General features: G+C 46.0%; 1 long non-coding RNA gene across 1 annotated transcript; it reads right to left on the reverse strand.

The window, feature by feature from the left end:
- Nucleotides 1–10194: 10194 nt before the first annotated feature.
- On the reverse strand, nt 10195–16589 carry LOC125640442 (uncharacterized). The gene is made up of 3 exons (XR_007357779.2): nt 16373–16589; nt 12900–13023; nt 10195–11729 (listed from the first exon to the last, which is right to left on the reverse strand). It is a non-coding gene; the product is annotated as an uncharacterized LOC125640442 (long non-coding RNA).
- Between the last annotated feature and the right edge of the window lie 4290 nt (nt 16590–20879).

Raw genomic sequence — 20879 nt, forward strand, 5'->3', positions numbered from 1 at the left:
ATGGTCTCTGACGGAAGACAATATTTAAACAATAGCATTTCACGCTTCTTGAAGGAGAACTTTTGGCATAAATTATCCCACTTAAGTTTGAATCATGTATGAATCAAAAGTTGCCTTTGGTGTCTCTAGAGTAGATCCAGGTGCTTTATTCTTCCCAGCTACTGCTGTTGGCATGAAAGGGGGAGAATCTTTGAGACCGTAGGAAGTGGTGGGGTAGCCTTTCCCCAGGAAGGAATTTTTCATGGTGTTTGAAGGGTCAATCAGTTGTCTGCAGTACATAATTCAGGAACATAAAAATAAAATAAAAATCACAAAAATATTTGGCAGTAGTTTATTTAATATTTTATTAGTGTCTTATTGACTTGACATTTTGGGGTTCGCCCAGGCCAGTAACAGATTCGGTCACTGTTTGCCTTGTAATCATGGGTGTCTTCTGGCTGTGCAACTTTGATCCAGAGCTCTGACCCCAGCAACCTGCTCACAGCCCACTAGCCTCACACTGGCTTTGCCCAACTTGGCTAATCTTCGAAGGCTGAACTTAGTATCTTTGAGCCCCAAATTCACCCCCAAATCACCCTACTGCAGGATCAGTCCCTCTCTCCGGACCTTCACAGAGAAACTATTAAGTTTGCAGCCCCTACAGAGACAGTAAAACACTCATTAGTAAAAAGGCTCGTTTATCAACCTGAGATAGAATTTTGGGTTTGACCTTTTGATACTCTTATATCTTATACTAATGTGTATGAACAAAGACAGTGTGTGTGTTGCTTCTGCCTAGCCAGATGGGTTTGTTAGTAAAATGGGAACAGATCAGAACCAGTTAAAATTTTACAGGGTAGGGTGGGAGTGTGATCTATGAGCATATAGTGGAAGGCTGCCTGGCTCTTCTCTTAAGGCAAGGTCAAGCAACCAGTCGGGAGGAGCAAAGGGGGATTGGGGGGAAGGTATAAAACACTGAAAGACCAAAGAAATGCTTGTCCCTGACCGTAGCACAACCTCACTCCTTACCACTCCCGTGGGGTCAGGCCTGCCGACAGCAATTCCGGGCCCCAGGGCAAAACAGTCAAGGAGCACCTGCTGGTGCCCAGTGAGCTGCTGGCTGCACTGCTGGGTGCGCTCTTCTGGCACAGCCAGGGCTTCCACATGCCCTTCCGGCTGCCTTCGCCGATGACGATGCCACCCCGCGCACACCTAGAGCATATGTGCCGACTTCCAGATTTCCTGGAGAGTGCTCGACTCCCCGCTCATCCAGACCCCTTCCCCCAAATGCCCAGCCCCACCCCACTTCTTCCCACCCCTGTTCCACCCCCTCCCCTGAGGGCGCCCCATGTACAACTGGTGCCTCCCCATAGCGGGGGGAGGGCAAGATCTAAAGGGCAGGCCACGTGGCCCCACCCCAGGGCCACTGCACTCTCCCCGCCCCATGTTACCTGCCGGGGGGGCTCTTTGTCCTCCCGCTGTGCCTGCCCCCCCTCCCCCAGCACCTTTTGCCGCTCTCCCTGGCAGGCAGGAGCCCAGGTGGGAGGCAGGAGAGAGCCGCTTTTAATGTTGGCCCCTCCAGGCTGCTGTTCTGCAGCCCTGCCCGGCAGCTGCCTGAGAGAGCCTGGCTGGGAAGGAGGCAGCTTCCGCTCCCTGCCCGGCTTGGTTGCCAGGGAGCCGGCACCCGAGCCGGGAGCAGAAGTCACCTCCCCTGCCAGGCTCTCTCAGGCAGCCACCGAACAGGGCTGCAGAACAGCGTCTCAGTGGATGGAAGGGGCTGGTCCAGCCCCTTACACTCTCAGCATAGCCATGCATCACCCAGGCCCGCCCCCACCCCACCGCTTCCCACCCCTTGTTCCTCCCCCTCACCCCAGTGCCTCCAGCACCCTGCTAAACAGCCGACGGCAGCGGGCGGGATGCACTGGCGGGGACAGTGATGAGCTAATTGGTGGGGTCCACCGCTGGTGAGAGGTGCTGTGGCAGGAAGAAGGAGTCCGCCGGCCGTTAGCACCCACGCAGCGCCTATGCCTAGGAGCCCTGCGGCCGGCCTGGGCGATTTAAAAGGGCCCGGAGCTCCTGGCCACTGCTTTCACAGAAGCACCAGCGGCCAATTGCCAGGCCCCTGGGCAATTGCTCCCTTTGCCGCCCCCAGCCCCAGCAGCGGGCTTGCATGGGGTACAAAAGAGGTGGGATGAAGACCCCAGACCGAAAATGGAACATGACCATAAGATTCATAAGTTTCAGAGTAACAGCCGTGTTAGTCTGTATTCTCAAAAAGAAAAGGAGTATTTGTGGCACCTTAGAGACTAACCAATTTATTTGAGCATAAGCTTTCGTGAGCTACAACTCACTTCATCGGATGCATACTGTGGAAATTGTAGAAGATCTTTTTATATACACACAAAGCATGAAAAAATACCTCCTCCAACCCCACTCTCCTGCTGGTAATAGCTTATCTAAAGTGATCACTCTCCTTACAATGTGTATGATAATCAAGTTGGGCCATTTCCAGCACAAATCCAGGGTTTAACATGAACGTCTAAGGGGGGGAGGGTAGGAAAAAACAAAGGGAAATACGTTACCTTGCATAATGACTTAGCCACTCCCAGTCTCTATTCAAGCCTAAGTTAATTGTATCCAATTTGCAAATGAATTCCAATTCAGCAGTTTCTCGCTGGAGTCTGGATTTGAAGTTTTTTTGTTGTAAGACAGCGACCTTCATGTCTGTGATTGCGTGACCAGAGAGATTGAAGTGTTCTCCGACTGGTTTATGAATGTTATAATTCTTGACATCTGATTTGTGTCCATTTATTCTTTTACGTAAAGACTGTCCAGTTTGACCAATGTACATGGCAGAGGGGCATTGCTGGCACATGATGGCATATATCACATTGGTGGATGTGCAGGTGAATGAGCCTCTGATAGTGTGGCTGATGTTATTAGGCCCTGTGATGGTGTCCCCTGAATAGATATGTGGGCACAGTTGGCAACGGGCTTTGTTGCAAGGATAGGTTCCTGGGTTAGTGGTTCTGTTGTGTGGTATGTGGTTGCTGGTGAGTATTTGCTTCAGGTTGGGGGGCTGTCTGTAGGCAAGGACTGGCCTGTCTCCCAAGATTTGTGAGAGTGTTGGGTCATCCTTCAGGATAGGTTGTAGATCCCTAATAATGCGTTGGGGGGTTTTAGTTGGGGGCTGAAGGTGACGGCTAGTGGCGTTCTGTTATTTTCTTTGTTAGGCCTGTCCTGTAGTAGGGAACTCTTCTGGGAACTCTTCTGGCTCTATCAATCTGTTTCTTCACTTCCGCAGGTGGGTATTGTAGTTGTAAGAATGCTTGAGAGAGATCTTGTAGGTGTTTGTGTCTGTCTGAGGGGTTGGAGCAAATGCGGTTGTATTGCAGAGCTTGGCTGTAGACAATGGATCGTGTGGTGTGGTCAGGGTGAAAGCTGGAGGCATGTAGGTAGGAATAGCGGTCAGTAGGTTTCCGGTATAGAGTGGTGTTTATGTGACCATCGTTTATTAGCACTGTAGTGTCCAGGAAGTGGATCTCTTGTGTGGACTGGACCAGGCTGAGGTTGATGTTGGGATGGAAATTGTTGAAATCATGGTGGAATTCCTCAAGGGCTTCTTTTCCATGGGTCCAGATGATGAAGATGTCATCAATATAGCGCAAGTAGAGTAGGAGCGTTAGGGGACGAGAGCTGAGGAACCGTTGTTCTAAGTCAGCCATAAAAATGTTGGCATACTGTGGGGCCATGCGGGTACCCATAGCAGTGCCGCTGATCTGAAGGTATACATTGTCCCCAAATGTAAAATAGTTATGGGTAAGGACAAAGTCACAAAGTTCAGTCACCAGGTTAGCCGTGACATTATTGGGGATAGTGTTCTTGATGGCTTGTAGTCCATCTTTGTGTGGAATGTTGGTGTAGAGGGCTTCTACATCCATAGTGGCCAGGATGGCGTTATCAGGAAGATCACCGATGGATTGTAGTTTCCTCAGGAAGTCAGGTGTGTCTCGAAGGTAGCTGGGAGTGCTGGTAGCGTAGGGCCTGAGGAGGGAGTGTACATAGCCAGACAATCCTGCTGTCAGGGTGCCAATGCCTGAGATGATGGGGTGCCCAGGATTTCCAGGTTTATGGATCTTGGGTAGTAGATAGAATATCGCAGGTCGGGGTTCCAGGGGTGTGTCTGTGCGGATTTGATCTTGTGCTTTTTCAGGGAGTTTCTTGAGCAAATGCTGTAGTTTCTTTTGGTAACTCTCAGTGGGATCAGAGGGTAATGGCTTGTAGAAAGTGGTGTTGGAGAGCTGCCGAGCAGCCTCTTGTTCATATTCCGACCTATTCATGATGACAACAGCACCTCCTTTGTCAGCCTTTTTGATTATGATGTCAGAGTTGTTTCTGAGGCTGTGGATGGCATTGTGTTCCACACGGCTGAGGTTATGGGGCAAGTGATGCTGCTTTTCCACAATTTCAGCCCGTGCACGTCTGCAGAAGCACTCTATGTAGAAGTCCAGTCTGCTGTTTGGACCTTCAGGAGGAGTCCACCTAGAATCCTTCTTTTTGTAGTGTTGGTAGGGAGTTCTCTGTGGATTAGTATGTTGTTCAGAGGTATGTTGGATCTCTCTGGTCACTCGATCTCAGACCTAAAGGTCGCAATATTAAAACAAAAAAACTTCAAATCCAGACTCCAGCGAGAAACTGTTGAATTGGAATTCATTTGCAAATTGGATACAATTAACTTAGGCTTGAATAGAGACTGGGAGTGGCTAAGTCATTATGCAAGGTAACCTATTTCCCCTTGTTTTTTCCTACCTCCCCCTCAGACATTCGTGTTAAACCCTGGATTTGTGCTGGAAATGGCCCAACTTGATTATCATACACATTGTAAGGAGAGTGATCACTTTAGATAAGCTAATACCAGCAGGAGAGTGGGGTTGGAGGAGGTATTTTTTCATGCTTTGTGTGTATATAAAAAGATCTGCTACACTCTCCACAGTATTCATCTGATGAAGTGAGCTGTAGCTCACGAAAGCTTATGCTCAAATAAATTGGTTAGTCTCTAAGGTGCCACAAGTACTCCTTTTCTTTTTATAAGATTCATAGATATTTAGGTCAGAAGGGACCATTATGATCATCTAGTCTGACCTCCTGCACAACGCAGGCCACAGAATTTCACCCACCACTCCAACAAAAAAAAACCTCACACCTATATCTGTGCTATTGAAGTCCTCAAATCGTAGTTTAAGGGGTGGGACTGTGGGCGTGCATTGCAGGTATATTTGGGCCTGCTAAAAGGAGGAGGTGGGAATCGGGACACAGGGTAAATGCTCTGCGGCGTCAGAGCTAGGAAGGGGGACTAACCCCAATAAACATTGCATTGCCTGAACTTCAGATTTCTGGTCCTCTGCTTTCTGTCTGTGTGACAAGGACCAGGGGAGAGGGTGAAGGGAAAGTCCTCTAACACACTCCAACCTGTTAGCTGTCTATAAGCACACACTTTGCTCATCTTACATAGCACGGATGTTTTATAATGAAAGCAAAATAAGTTTATTATTGTACTGAAGAACAAGGACTAAGTTATACCAAGTAAAAGGGATAAAGGCAGAAACTGTTACAAGCAAATAAAAGTGAAAATATGCTTCTAAAAGACTCAACCTTAACCAGCAAGATACAGTCATGGTTCAAGATGATTTCTCTCACTCAGTCTCCTTTCCAGCTTTTTTCTGGCCAGGACCCATCACAGAGATCAAATCGCTTGGTTCCTTTGCTTCCTAAGGTAAAGAATAAAGGAAACCTCTCTCTCTCTCCCTCTGTTCCTCATATACCCAAAAGGATTGTGTGTGTCTGATAAGTCAGGAAGGCCTCCTGGGGATCCAGTCTCCTGTCTCTCTCTGGGGTGCAGGAACCATGTTAATTCTCTGTCTCTTGAATTCAGGATCAGGATAACCACTGCTGGCTTAGTGCCATGGCATTTTTTACTGCTAATATGTAAATTGAGGAAAACCCACATTCTTTTATTTAGGACAGACCTGTTTAGCACCTTTACCTAGATTAGGCTGTCTGGTCTTAAACATTGGTTAGTAACATCATACAGAGGGAATTCATAACTTCACATATAACATTAACACATGGATTTTACAATGACATTAATACTCAGCATGTTATTGGTTTTTATATGATAACCTACACAATACCTTTGGGATAAATATCATAAGAACAGTGTTGGGTGCAGTGAATTGAATGGCTCTAATGAGTGACAGCGTGCCCTATGGCTGTGGGTAACAAGGGCTCTTAGGATCACATAACTAATAAGATTTTATGGGGAAAACAGACTTTGGAAACTGTCTGCAGGGCTCCCCCACATTTTCACAACTATTGACATGGACACTTTTGCCCCAGTCAATGTCACACACAAATTCATCCTTCCAAAGACCATGGATCATCAGAGGGTATAAGCTTCAATGGCACTGCCAGTGACAGTGAGATTGGGAAAATCATCACAGTTAGAGGTATGCAAAATGTTTGCAGTAAAACCTATAGCCAACATAAACTCATCTCGTTTTGGTCTGAGCTTTGACTTGAGTCTATGATTTAAAAAAATGTTGAGAGAAAGATTTCCTAAATTGCATGAACCTTTCCAGAGAACCTGGATCAACTGACTTATTTGCATGAAAGTCATGGACAAATCTGTGGATTTTACACAAAAATCAAGTGAAACCCAGTGGTTTTCAATTAGACTCTATGTTCATTGAAACCTGAAATGAAGTGTAGAAAAATAGAGGTTGAAATGAAATTTAAACTTAATTTTGTATGAACTCCTCATTGAGTTTAGTATAGCTACAATCACATTGTCAGCTTAAATATGAATTTTTCTTATGCCATCAGACATTGCTTGGGCCATGAACAAGGATGCACCATACCCATCTATTATACTGTTTGCCAGAATGTCTATTTTGTGTTTCTATAGCTTTTTTTTTTTCTTTTTTTTTACAAAGACAAGTTGTTGGCCTCTCACTCAATGCCCAACATGAAGGGCCAGTAGACTGATTTTTTATCTGGTCCCATCTGACCTGTTGGCCTGGGGTGGCCCTATCAGGAATTAAAACGCCTGCTGGCATAGCTCTCAAGGTCATAGCCACACACACGCCTTAATATCATTAGCCAACCTCTTTATTTTGGGAGCACTTCCTAAGATACACAGTTTTACAGCCATCTTTTGCCATCCACCAACTCAGTCCCAAAAAGTTAAATAAATTGAGACTCAATTGTGCAGATCACCAGGAGGGTTCCGAGGCTCAGGGGTGGCCCATGGACCACATGCTGATAAGCCCTATTGTAGATCATGTGGGATTATGGTCGAGACCCTGAGATGGGTGTAAAATGAGTACAGTTGGACTGAAGTCAATGGAGATGCACTTACATCAGCTAGAGATCTAGCTCTGATTACACAGAATGTGCTTGATTTTTGTTGTTTTTGTAATGCTGTATTCTGCACTTCCTAGGTGAACATGGTAAAAAATGGTTGGTGGACATTCATTGGAAATCATGGCCTTTGGTTTCCGTCACATTTTACAGGCTGCTCCTGAATGGGTTTGGGTTACAATAATGTTTAGTAAATGTGTTATTTCTTGCGCGCTCCGAAAAGTAATAGGTGCCTCCTGAACCACATTCAGCTATGGTCTCTGCCCTCCACAGCACACAGTCCAAATTCAACAGGCACAGCAGTCGAGAGTCAAAAGGGACAAAAGGAGAGAGGAGGCTAAAAATATTATGGTGAAAAGACCACATGCACACTAGGCAGTGGCAGATTAATGATTTTGCCACCCCTAGGCCCTGAAATAATTGCCGCCCCCACCCGGCAGCTCCCCGAGCCCCCACCCCAGCTCACCTCCGCTCCGCCTCCTCCCCTGAACGCGCCGTCGGGTCCTGCTTCTCCCTGCTCCCTGCCAGCACTTGTGCATGAAACAGCTTCGCGTGGCTGGGAGGGAGGAGGGGGGAAACACAGCATGCTCAGGGGAGGAGGTGGGGCCGGGGCAGGGATTTGGGAAAGGGGACCAATAGGGGCAGGGAGGGGGTGGAGTTGGGGCAGAGACTTTGGGGAAGGGGTGGAGTTGGGGCGGGGAAGGGGTGGGACATGAGCTCCCACTGGTGCCGGGGAAACTTGGCGCCTCTGGCTGCTCTTACAAATTTGCCGCCCCTGAAAATTTGTCAGCCTGGGCATTAATACGCCACTGACACTAGGCCCTGGTCTACGACGAGTTTAGGTCGAATTTAGCAGCATTAGGTTGATTTAACCCTGTACCCATCCACATGACCAAGCCTGTTTTGTCGACTTAAAGGGCTCTTAAAATCGATTTCTGTACTCCTCCCTGGCAAGGGGTTTAGCACTAAAATCAACCTCGCTGGGTCAAATTTGGGGTAGTGTGGATGCAATTCAATGGTATTGGCCTTCGGGAGCTATCCCAAAGTGCTCCATTGTGACAGCTCTGGACAGCACTCTCAACTCAGATGCACTGGCCAGGTAGATAGGAAAAGCCCTGGGAACTTTTGAATTTCATTTCCTGTTTGGCCAGCGTGACGAGCTGATCAGCACAGGTGACCATGCAGAGCTTGTCAGCACAGGCGACCATGGAGTCCCAGAATCGCAAAAGAGCTCCAACATGGACCCAATGAGAGGTACTGGATCTGATCGCTGAATGGGGAGAAGAATCCGTGCAGGCAGAACTCTGTTCCAAAAGACGAAATGCCAATACATTTGCCAAAATCTCCAAGGTCATGATGGACAAAGGCTACAACAGGGACACACAGCAGTGCTGCGTGAAAGTTAAGGAGCTGAGGCAAGCCTACCAAAAAACAAAGGATGCAAACAGTCGCTCTGGGTCAGAGCCCCATACATTCTGCTTCTATGATGAGTTGCATGCAATTCTGAGAGGGGGGCCCTACCGCTGTCCCACCACTGTCTGTGGATGCCTGCAAGGGGGGAGTCTCATGCAACAGGGATGAGGATTTTGTGGGTGAGGAAGATGAGGAGGAGATAGCACACAGCAGGCAAGCAAAGAATCCCTTCTTCCTAGCAGCCAGGAACTGTTCATCACCCTGGAGCCAATACCCTCCCAACCCTCCCAAGGTGGGCTCCCAGACCATGAAGCCAGAGAAGGCACCTCTGGTGAGTGTACCTTTGTAAATATAATACAGGGTTTAAAAGAAAGCGTGTTTAATGATTAATTTGCCCTGAAGACTTGGGATGCATTTGCAGCCAGTATAGCTACTGAAAAAGTCTGTTAACGTGTCTGGGGATGGAGCGAAAATCCTCCAGGGACATCTCCATGAAGCTCTCCTGGAGGTACTCTAAAAGCCTTTGCCACGCAGTGAGGGGAGGCCCGTTCATGCTGAGCTGTTTGCGTTTAGCTGAGAGGGATCTTCCCTGACACTAGCCATGCGGTTGTGTCTGGTGGGGGTGGGGGTGAAGCAAATGTGCTATGTAATGTGAATAGCTTGATTCAGTGTGAAATAGTCTTCCCTTTGTTCTCTAAAATGTATCTTTTTAAAATATTCCTCTCCCGTTTTTTCCTCCCACAGCTGCAAATGTTTCTATGCTCCCCCTATCATCTCCGTCCCAAAGGCTAGCACAGATTAGAAGGTGAACAAAACTGCACTCGCGAGGACATGTTCTCAGAGCTCATGCAGTCCTCCTGCACTGAAAGAGCTCAGCAGAATGCATGGAGGCAAACAGTGGCAGAGACCAGGAAAGCATTAAATGAACACAATGAGAGGAGGGAGGAGCACGCTGAGAGGAGGCAGGATGCAATGCTGAGCCTAATGGGGGAGCAAACGGATATGCTCCAGTGTCTGGTGGAGCTGCAGGAAAGGCAGCAAGAGCACAGACCACCTCTGTAGCCCCTGTATAACTGCCTGCCCTCCTCCCCAAGTTCCATATCCTCCTCACCCAGATGCCCAAGAATGCGGCTACAGGGGAGGCTACAGGCACCAGCCACTCCACCCCAGAGGATTGCCCAAGCAACAGAAGGCTGGCATTCAATAAGTTTTGAACTGTAATGTGGCCTTCTCCTTCCCTCTTCCCTTCATCCACCCCCCCATCCAGTGATTCCCTCCTCCCCCACCCCTCCTGGGCTACCTTGCGAGTTTTCCCCCTATTTGTGTGATGAATTAATAAAGAATGCATGATTTTGAAACAATGATGACTTTAATGATTCTGAAAGCGGTGATCGAAGAGGGGAGGTCAGTTGGCTTACAGGGAAGTAGAGTCAACCAAGAAGGTGGGTTTTCATCAAGAAGAAACAAACAGAACTGTCACACTGTAGCCTGGCCAGTTATGAAACTGATTTTCAAAGTTTCTCTGATGCGTAGGGCGCCCAGCTGTGCTCCTCTAATTGCCCTGGTGTCTGGCTGCACGTAATCGGCCGCCAAGTGATTTGCCTAAACCTCGCACCCCGCCATAAATGTCTCCCCCTCACTCTCACAGATATTGTGAAGCACACAGCAAGCAGCAATAACAATGGGAATATTGGTTTCGCTGAGGTCTAACCTAGTCAGTAAACTGCGCCAGCGAGCTTTTAAACATCCAAATGCACATTTTACCACCATTCTGCACTTGCTCAGCCTATAGTTGAACTGCTCCTTACTACTGTCCAGGGTGCCTGTGTAGGCTTCATGAGCCAGGGCATTAAGGGATAGGCTAGGTCCCTGAGAATAACTATAGGCATTTCAACACTCCCAACAGTAATTTTCTGGTCTGGGAAGTAAGTTCCTTCCTGCAGCTGTTCAAACAGAGTTCCTGACGATGCGAGCGTCATGCACCTTTTCCGGCCATCCCACGTTGATGTCGGTGAAATGTCCCTTGTGATCCACCAGTGCTTGCAGCACCACTGAAAAGTACCCCTTGCGGTTTACGTACTGGCTGCCAAGGTGGTCCAGTCCCAAGATAGGGATATGCGTTCTATCTATCGCCCCACCACAGTTAGGGAACCCCATTGCAGCAGAGCCATCCACTATGACCTGCACATTTCCCAGAGTCACTACCCTTGATAGCAGCAGCTCAATGATTGCATTGGCTACTTGGATCACAGCAGCCCCCACATTATATTTACCCACTCCAAATTGATTCCCGACTGACTGGTAGCTGTCTGGCGTTGCAAGCTTCCAGAGGGCTATCTCCACTCGCTTCTCAACTGTGAGAGCTACTCTCATCTTGGTATTCTTCCGCTTCAGGGAAGGGGAAAGCAAGTCACAAAGTTCCATGAAAGTGCCCTTACACATGCAAAAGTTTCGCAGCCACTGGGAATCATCCCAGACCTGCAACACTATGCAGTCCCACCAGTCTGTGCTTGTTTCCTGGGCCCAGAATCAGCGTTCCATGGCATGAACCTGCCCCATTACTACCATGATGTCCAAATTGCCAGGGCCCGTGCTTTGAGAGAAGTCTGTGTCCATGTCCTCATCACTATCATGATCGCGCTGTCGTCACCTCCTCGCCTGCTTTTGCAGGTTCTGCACATACTGCAGGATAATGCGCGAGGTGTTTACAATGCTCACAATAGCAGCATTTAGCTGAGCGGGCTCCATGCTTCCCGTGGTATGGCGTCTGCAGGACAGCAGAGTTGCAGCGGAAGCAGTGGATGACGATGGATTCCACGAGAATAGAACGATGAGAGGACCTGCAAGGTGGATTCATGGTACCAGGAGAGCAGAGCTGCAGCGGAAGCAGTGGATGATGGTGATTAGCAGTATGGTGTCTGCACAGAAAAAAGGCACAAAATGATTGTCTGCCATTGCTTTCATGGAGGGAGGGGCGACTGGTGACATGTACCCAAAACCACCTGTGACAATGTTTTTGCCCCATCAGGCATTGGGAGCTCAACCCAGAAGTCCAATGGGCAGTGGAGACTGCAGGAACTGTGGGATAGCTACCCACAGTGCAATGCTCCGAAAGTCGACACTAGCCATGGTACTGTGGATGCACTCCACCACCTTAATGCACTTAGTGGGGACACACACAATAAACTGTATAAAATCGCTTCCTAAAAATTGACTTCTATAAATTCGACCTAATTTTGTAGTGTAGACATATCTGTAGTGAGTCGAACACAGCTGGTTGGTGTTGTACATTTAGGCTGTTTTCTTCCTTACCATACTTCATGCCGACCAGATGGCAGAAGTAAATATTTTAGAGGGATTTGAATGTGGCAAGGATGGTGGCTTGGAAAACAGGCTTGGGAAGATTTCCACACAAGGGGAGCAGTAAAGAAGGCACAAAAACAAAAGTTGATGAAAGCAAGCGGGGGGAAAGCATAAAGGCTGGCACTGTTGCAATGGAATTGGGAAATGCAAAAGGCAAACAAACAGTCAGAGATATAGTTTCAAGCCTTGAAAGCAAAGCACAAGGAGCTTAATCTATATGTAATAGGGGACAGCCAAGGCTATGCTTAAAACTGCAAATAAATAGGATGCTGGTTCTTCTGTGTTCAAATAACCATTTTTTCACGTGAATAAGGAAATTCATGCATGAAAAAGATCATTACTCAAAATTCCCCTGTTTCAGACTTCTTAGCAGGAAAAAGTACCAATACCGAGTGGTTTTGCTGACCAATCACACACTGATTAGCAAAACAAAAACAACCCAGAGGACAACATTTCTTCTCTCAAACTCTTAAAACTATTATGAATATAAATTAAATTAATAAAAATCCATTCACAAATGGTTCAAGCAGAAAAAAGGGCTAAATTGGTCAGGTAATTTATTCACAGTCCATAATTCTGCCAACTCTTTTCTTTAGCTCAGACCTTAAAGAGCTTGCAATTGCTTTCTCATGGTTTAGTTTTAGGAGAATTCCATTTTCAGACAAGCCCTTCATTGTCAGTGTGAATAAATAAATATATAATGAAAGATTAATGTTGGCACTTACTGTACTAAACGTGCTTTCTCCCTTCCAAGCCATGGTGTCTCCTGTAATATCTGGATAGATTTTCATGGGCACTTTCTTCTCTTTGGCTTTTTCTAATAACCATGAGGTCTTTTCCTTCACTGTACTGAAAAAGAAATTCCACAAAGTTTTGAGAAAATCCCTCTGCTGAAATCTCTGTTCTGTCAACATTCCCTGATGTTAAATGCAATTGATTATTACTACTAACTTTTTTCTAGTCACAGTGTTTTCAGTGGACTTTATGTGGGAACTATTCAAAGGATGCATAAGATTAACCAGATATTAACAGCTACAACTTTAAGAAAATCCCTGTTTGAAGACAAAATTCATGACCTTTGTAATGAGGAAATGGCCCCTTGACTGCTTATCAGAACACAGCTTTCTGATATAACACGGCTTTGGAAGTCAGCACTCTTGGGTTCTACTTTTTGGCTCTGCCCCTGACTTTGCTCTGCAACCCTGAGCATGTCACTGAGTGTGCAATGTTGCACCCAGTTCAATTCAATGGAAAAACTCCCTGTGATTTCAGTGAGGAAGGATCAAAACCAGAATTTCATGTACTTTTAGGAGTAGCCTGACTCGGAATTTCTGATGTTAAAAACATGTACACCGTTGGAATTCCCTCCTTTTAGTGTCTCTTTTTCTATATTGTATATGTTATGAAACCTTGATTAGCACATCAAGAAGTTTCCCTAAAGATAAGGTCATCAGGAGAATAGAAGCTCAGTCTATGTGAACAGATTTCGCTGCAAACATACCAGACCATTGCTGACAACACATCAGCACTTTGTTTTCAGACCCACTTGATTGCAAGAAAAGTGACAGCTCAGAAGAGGTCAGAGCCGCACCTGCCAACAGAACATCCTAAAGTACATTGTACAATATCTGCTCTCATAATGCAAATATTTACCAGCATTTGGAATTACAAAGAATTGTGCTAAGAATACTGGTGCCAGTTAATTAAATCTGTCCTGTGCTGGATTTCAGTTGATTAATAAAGAACCATTGATTTATTAAATATGATGATTAATGATTAATCTATTGATTGAGCAAACAAACGTCTGATTTATAGCACCACTTATTTATGGATTATATTGTTCTATTACAATAGCCATATAAGAAAAGATCTCAGGTCCAAAGTGTCCCAGGGCATTGATCTGACTTCTGTACTCAACACCTTTATTCAGCATAGACAACTCCATCACATAAACCCATAAACATATCCAACGATTATCAAAGTAATCTGTAAAATTTGTAAAAGTCACCATGTGTGTGTGGACAATTCATAGAAAAAAAAGAAAAGAAAAGAGCTAAATTCACTGCATAGGCTGGTGGACCCGATCTCCAGCCTGTGACAAACAATCAGTCATGCCCAGTTCAGTTTGTAGCCCTTTTCTCAGGGCTCTGTTTATCCTTCAACACTAAGAAGGGAAAATGGAACAACAACAAAAAAGCAACAGTCCTGTTCTCAGCAGAGATTGTGAGACCCTCTGGCCTCTGATAGCTAATGGACTGGAGCAGTTCTCAGCCTATGGGTGTCTGCAGGGCTTGCCTGTCTTCTCACAGCCTTCTGCTGCAGCCAAAAGAGAGTGCATTTTTAGCCCTCCTCCACTGGTCCCAGGTAGCCTCATGGAGCAGGGATGTTCCTTTAGATCTCCTGGCTCAGATCCAATCACTAAATGTTGTCCAGCTGGGTCAGACAATTCCCAGCACCTGGACTGCTGAGCTTTTCTCAATAACAAGGTCACCTGCTTCCTGGGCCCTTAAAGGAGCAGACTGCCCCCTTACACTTTTTAAAAAAAAAAAATTGTTTACACCACTCTTGTCCTTACCTTTATCTTCCCCTTCTCCCTCTGCTTTGTCCATCCACCCATTCTCAAGCCTTGCTCTAATAGTCACTTCCTCTGGTCCTGTTCTTAAATCACTCAACATACCCTTCCTCTTCATTTAATTCCCACATCGTCCTTGTTAAACAACTCTGCCTCCTCCTTTGCTAACTCATGTGCCTACTGTCCCCATGAGCTCTTCTCTAAGTCTGACACTCTTTGAAACTTCCTCCCCCATGCTCCTTTCCTCCAAGGAAAAGGGCTGAGATTGAGGGCAGTAGCAGGATTCCCACAGAAGATAAAATGCTAGGTGCAATATTCTGAATTGTAAAAGAATTTATAGCCATTTTCAAAGGAAAGGGAAATGCAGAATGATCCCAAGTGCCTGCTCAGATTAGGGCGTGGAGAGGCTGCTAGACCCGCAGCAGTGAGGTTCTGCCTGGGCAGCTAAGGAGGTTGGTAATGGGACAGGAGTACTATAAGGGGCAGACCATCAATCAAATGTTGCCCCGCCTCCTGACCTCTCAGGCCCCACCTACCTGTCATCCTAAGACATGCCCCCTGGGTATTACTTCCGGGGTCAAGACAGACACATGACCGGAAGGAGGAGGCTTGATATGGAACTAACTGAGCCAATGCCACGTCAGGAGCATATTTTTTTTATTTAAAAGACACAGCTCCTTGAAAATAAACCAAGTTGCTCCATCAAAACTTTTATCTTACTTAAGCGCCCCACAGACCTTCAAACAGAAAAACAGATAATCACAAAGCCCTTTTCAATATATATTTCTATTTACAGCTACCAAGTTTTATATCGCATGTTTGTCCCCTCACCATTCTGTAACTTGATCCTTTTAGATTTCTTACAAATAGTCTTTTTCTTAAGCAGGATTCTGTAACTTTTTGTGCGGACCAGATGGTCAATATATTGCTGTAAGCAGGCATCTTCTGGTTTGGTCATTTTCTTTAAAACACTGTCAGGGTCTCGACTCAATTGCACAGTACTTACCCTTGTGTTAAATTTTCTTGGGTTATGCACAGACATTACAAAGCATAACCTATGTCAATAACAGTGTTTAATAAGCTTTCCAAACACAGGTCATCGCACAGATCCCGGAGCTGCAGTTTATATCCTCCGAAGTCCAACTCACACAGCCATGGTACCATTGGGCTGGCACATCTATTTCACAGTCCTCACAATCTTCTAAAAGCTTTTCTCTAAGGCAGTGATTAAGGACAGCATAAACAGCAACACGTACCATAGAACGCATGACATTTTTACACTCATGACGTGGCACTGGCTCAGTTAGCTCCATGTCAAGCCTCCTCCTTAAATCTATATAGCCATCATCCTCGGCGTCTTCGTCAACGATTTGTACCAGCATCGAGCAAAAACAAGTTGGGCCCAGTTTGTCTTCGTTGCCTGATGCAACGCTGCCCCAGGCCTCCGGGTCTTCTAGAAAAGCATCGTTGAGCCGTTGAGAGATTTTCAGAAAAGAAACAACTGTGGCCCCACTGCTTGGTTTTAGATTTATGCAACCCCACGTCGGTTCCCAACCCCATTACACCCCATCCTCAACCGTTACTTCTTAATCGTTCATTTATCTGAGCAACATCTTTCCCATTCACCTTGTCCACCAGTGACTCCCAGGAGCCACGGTCGCTTTCCTCCTCTAGGGGAGTGGATGATGAGAGACCGTCATGCTCATTGGGCTGCCTCACGAGCGGTTGGGTTTTGGCGTCAGGTGCTGGCGTATCCATCAACTGCTGGGCCAAAGAGCTCCTCTTGGATGCTCCCTCCCCCTCCTCGGAGCTGTCGCTGATGTAGCCATTCCTCCGTGGGCGATTGAAGGCTCTCGGAGCTAAAACAAAGTCCAAAGTTCTCATGGGGGTGGTTTCCTCTCAGCATTTCCGCAATTTCTAAAACATGCATTCTTGCAATGAAATGACCTTTTCCACGTGGCACTGGGACTTCTGGGGGTGGTGCTGCACTTTGATTGGTAGACGGTGGTAGGAGGGCTCTTAAAGGGGTCACCCCACCCCAGAACTCCCCCCAGTTGGACAAATCCACTCTCAGGGAGCTCCTCTGTGGCTGAAACCCATCCTGATTGGTAGAGGGTGGTGGGAAGAGTTCTTAGATGGATCACACAACCCACTTCCAGACAGATCACCCCACCCCAGTACACCCCCCTGATTGGTCAAATCTCCTTTCAGGGCGACCCTATGGGGGGTGAAACCCATCCTGATTGGAAGAGGGTGGTGGGAAGAATTCTTAGAGGGTCACATTACACCCTTTGCTTCCGGTCATGTGTCCGTCTTGACCCCGGAAGTAATATCGCCAAGGGGCAGGTCTTAAGGTGACAGGTGTGTGGGGCCCAAGGGGTCAGGGAGCAGAGACTATGTTTGATTGATGTAGGCCCCTTATACTACTGACAGATGGGTGTTAAGAGCAATGTAAAGAACTGCACAGCGGAACAAGTGCAAGATAAGAAGTTTGATTGGTCCTATAAAACCCAGGAACTATGCTACACATCTTTGAGTGCTGCATATCTATTAGCACTTTATCTAACCACTAACATATATACATATATAGAGAACTCCTGTAACAGAGAAGTGGTTGAAAGCTGGGGAAAGGGAGGGAAAGCTTAGGACATCTGGCTGGGTTGTGAGGTAAAGGAGCTGAAGCTGTGGAAGAAGGAGTTGAGGGGGGGAACCCAGACCGAGCACTGGATTCTTTATTTCACGTCCCTATCAGCTACCCAGACTTCCTGGCTTAGATCCAATAGGGAGAGCAGCAAGAGATGATCTGATGCCACCAGCCCCTAGTGGCTAAGAGGAGTCACTGTAGAGAAACAATTGCTTCGTGTCTACAGCCTTTATGCCTACATGAGAACTTACCTGGTCTGCAGGCCAGAGTCACATGTGAGCTGCGTGGCTCTTGCTAGGTGTGGCAATCCAAGCTCATCTGGGTATTATGGAGTTTATACAATATAGAAAGATAACAAAATCAGACTCATATGAAGTTCATTGAAGCAAAGGAGTAGCTTCCAAAATAGAATGGGTTTGGTCTGGTCCTGAGACATTACACTGCATCCCCCAACACAAGTTATTCCTTCTTAGCATATGCTCAACGTGCCTCGGGTGGCACATCACCAGGATTCATCGTCAAATTTGGTCTGCTGGTTGGATCATTAGCTTCCCCGGCTTGCGCTGGGTACTAAAGGAGAGTGCAATGTGAATGCTGATCCCTACTCCCCATTTATTCCTTGCAAGCACTCTACATACTGAGTAACAATAAAATGAAACCCTGAGTTTCAACACAATGAGAGATAAAGGATCAGCAGGAATGGACAAGGAAGTGAAAAAATAATCTAGTGTCAGAAAGAGGCATACGTGAAACATTGTTTCAAATGTCGGAGCAGACAGAGAAGAGTTTAGGACAGACTGAACAATGGGCAAACCTCAAATGGTTCAGATAAACAACCGAAAGTCTGGGTATTTATATTAACTGTATTTGAAGCTCTTCTATCTGCATCATTAGTCAGAAATGTCAAAATAACAGATTTTTCTTGCAAGCTTTCCACTTATTTCCAGTTTCCCATTAGCAGGGCCAGACTGGCAGACCAAGCATCTTGGAGAATATCTTTTGAGAAGTCTTCAAAGATATTGTGCATGAGATACATACACACAGCATCTAATATGGGGTGCAATTGACCACTAAGGTCATGAGCCTCATTTTCAATACACCCTTTCACTTCATCAATCCAAATTCTTGTAAAGTTTCAAATACAACAACATCTAATCCAGCAGTAGAATTTTTACCATAAATCTAGGGGAAAACAGCAATAGAATTCTATAGATTTATTAGTTGGAAAATTCCCTAACCACTTACTATTTCAAAAGATTCTTAAGTTTCTTGGCAACCAATCTCTGAAATACAGATATTGTTTACAACGTTTAAACAAAAAACAAAACCTTATCCTTATCTGCTTCACTCCTAGAAGTTTTCTTTCACAGTTTTAAGTTGCATCTGCACAAATACTGATAATATTTTATCTTATTTACTCATGGGAAGGAAATAATATTATTAATGCACATATTTTCAATCCATATAACCTACATTCACCTTTGGAAAGCCAAGAGAGGTCCTGTGAAACTTTTCCGTGCTTGAACTTTTAAAGCAAACTAATTAAGAGCAGCTCTCTGCAGCGCCACACCTATCCCTTCATCCACCAAACCCTCCCTACACACATTTCCCCACACTATATCCATATTCTCTCCTTCCACCTCTCCTCCCAGACAGTTTTAAAATCTCTCTCTCACACACTACTTCAAACATCTGCTAGTTGGCCACAAGTGTCAGTCTGTCAGGAGGGTCATGATCTGCCTCGCCCAAAGAGGAGGAGTGGAAGCAGTCCTCCATGTCTTCTCCATGCTCATGCCCTTGTCCATGTCTTCAAGCCTCATCCCCTCTGCTGCTGGATTGATGGGACTTCTGTTCTCAATTGGAAGAAGGTGCCATTGGTAGAGGGGCTATACAGAGGCACTGAAGTGCTGTGCTCACAACATTACAATGCTTTGGGGATCCAGATGACCTGTAGTTCTGTTCAAATTGAGAGAAACCCCCACTTTCAATAGAACTTCTGAAATGCTGAGGCTGTCTTGCAAACCCAACTCAATCCCAGCAAAAAAAAAAACATGTGGTCATCCAATTCTCATAGAATCCCAGTTCCGCTCCTGGCCAGAATCGAGATGAGATGTGACATTTGGGGGCGGGGGGGGAGTGTATACATTTTAATTAACTGTTTTTTAAAAAAGCTTCCAAACAATTCCGTTAAGATAGTTCTGAGTTTTGGGAGTGGTTCTTGTCAGTTCATCTCAGTTGGATTTCCCACCTCTCTTTTTAAACCTGCTTTACATCTGACAGATGGGATTAGTGACTATAATAAACACCTCTGCACAAAGGATTTGTTTTTGTTTTTCACAGAAGTACCAGCAAAGAAAAATAGAGCTTCACTATTACAATAAATCAGTGAGTTGTATAAACTGTGGCTTAACTGTTCTTTTTCCTATCTCTCTATTACAGTACAGCTTCCAAGATACCGCATGGCAGTCAGCCCAGGGTTTCAAGATACTGAATACACACGCATGCACACAGTCATATACCCAGAATCGAAACTGAACCTAGTGCTGAAAGGCTAGAAAACACACATAAATACTGCTAGTCAATGCCATCCCCTGCTCGCAGAGTTGTGGTATTTAATAAGAATTGAAACCACACCACCAAATTCACTTGATGAACACCACCACCAGAAGGCATGTTTTCACTACTGTATCACCAAGCTACTCCTCCCGAACAGGATTCTAACATGGATATATCTCTCTCTGAGATGGGAGTAACCTAAGATCTGTTTTACCACAGATTAGTCAATTTTGGTCTTTATCATATTCTTTTCATGGCATCCCATTTAACTGCTATGGATGTCATTGTGTGTAATGTGTTCTGCTACAGATATAACCTTGGGAGCCATGTCTGGTGGAAATCTGCACAGCTGAATGGAGCTACAGCTGGAGGGTGTGATCCTGGAAGTTTTCAGGTGGTAGTGACAAACTTTTCCCAGATTTCTCTCCCCCCTGCCCCCATGATGCTCCTGTCACAGTTTCTGGATAGGTTCCCCCTTCGGAGACCCTTTTCTCCCCTTTCAAGTGGCAGGCCTGTGTCCCCACTTCTCTACATCTCTCCCCTTGAGAAAAGGACAGAACAAGAATACTCACCCTGTCTTCTAAGGAAGTCCATCCTCCCTAGATGGAGTACCTATTATCGCCTCCTCAGATTTCAAACATCAGACCTTCACACTGTAAGCCTTCCCCATAACCACACACCATACATTTGCCATAAATCAGTGCTGAGCATTACCAAATCAGTCATATGTAGCCACAGATATAGATCTTTCCCTCTGGATCAAACTAGCAGGTCACATATGGGGAGTTTTCAAGTGTCCCCAAAGGTCTCGTCACCCCAAAACCTTTGAGCTTATGCCTGGGATTGGGTCCTGCTCTTCCCATTTGTCTTTTGTGAGTGAGAAGAGGGGTGAACCCACATTCCTCAAGGTGCCTCAACTTCAGGCCGGGGCAT

The sequence above is a fragment of the Caretta caretta genome, chromosome 7, assembly GCF_965140235.1.
Source record: "Caretta caretta isolate rCarCar2 chromosome 7, rCarCar1.hap1, whole genome shotgun sequence".
In the NCBI taxonomy this organism is placed as follows: Eukaryota; Metazoa; Chordata; order Testudines; family Cheloniidae; genus Caretta; species Caretta caretta.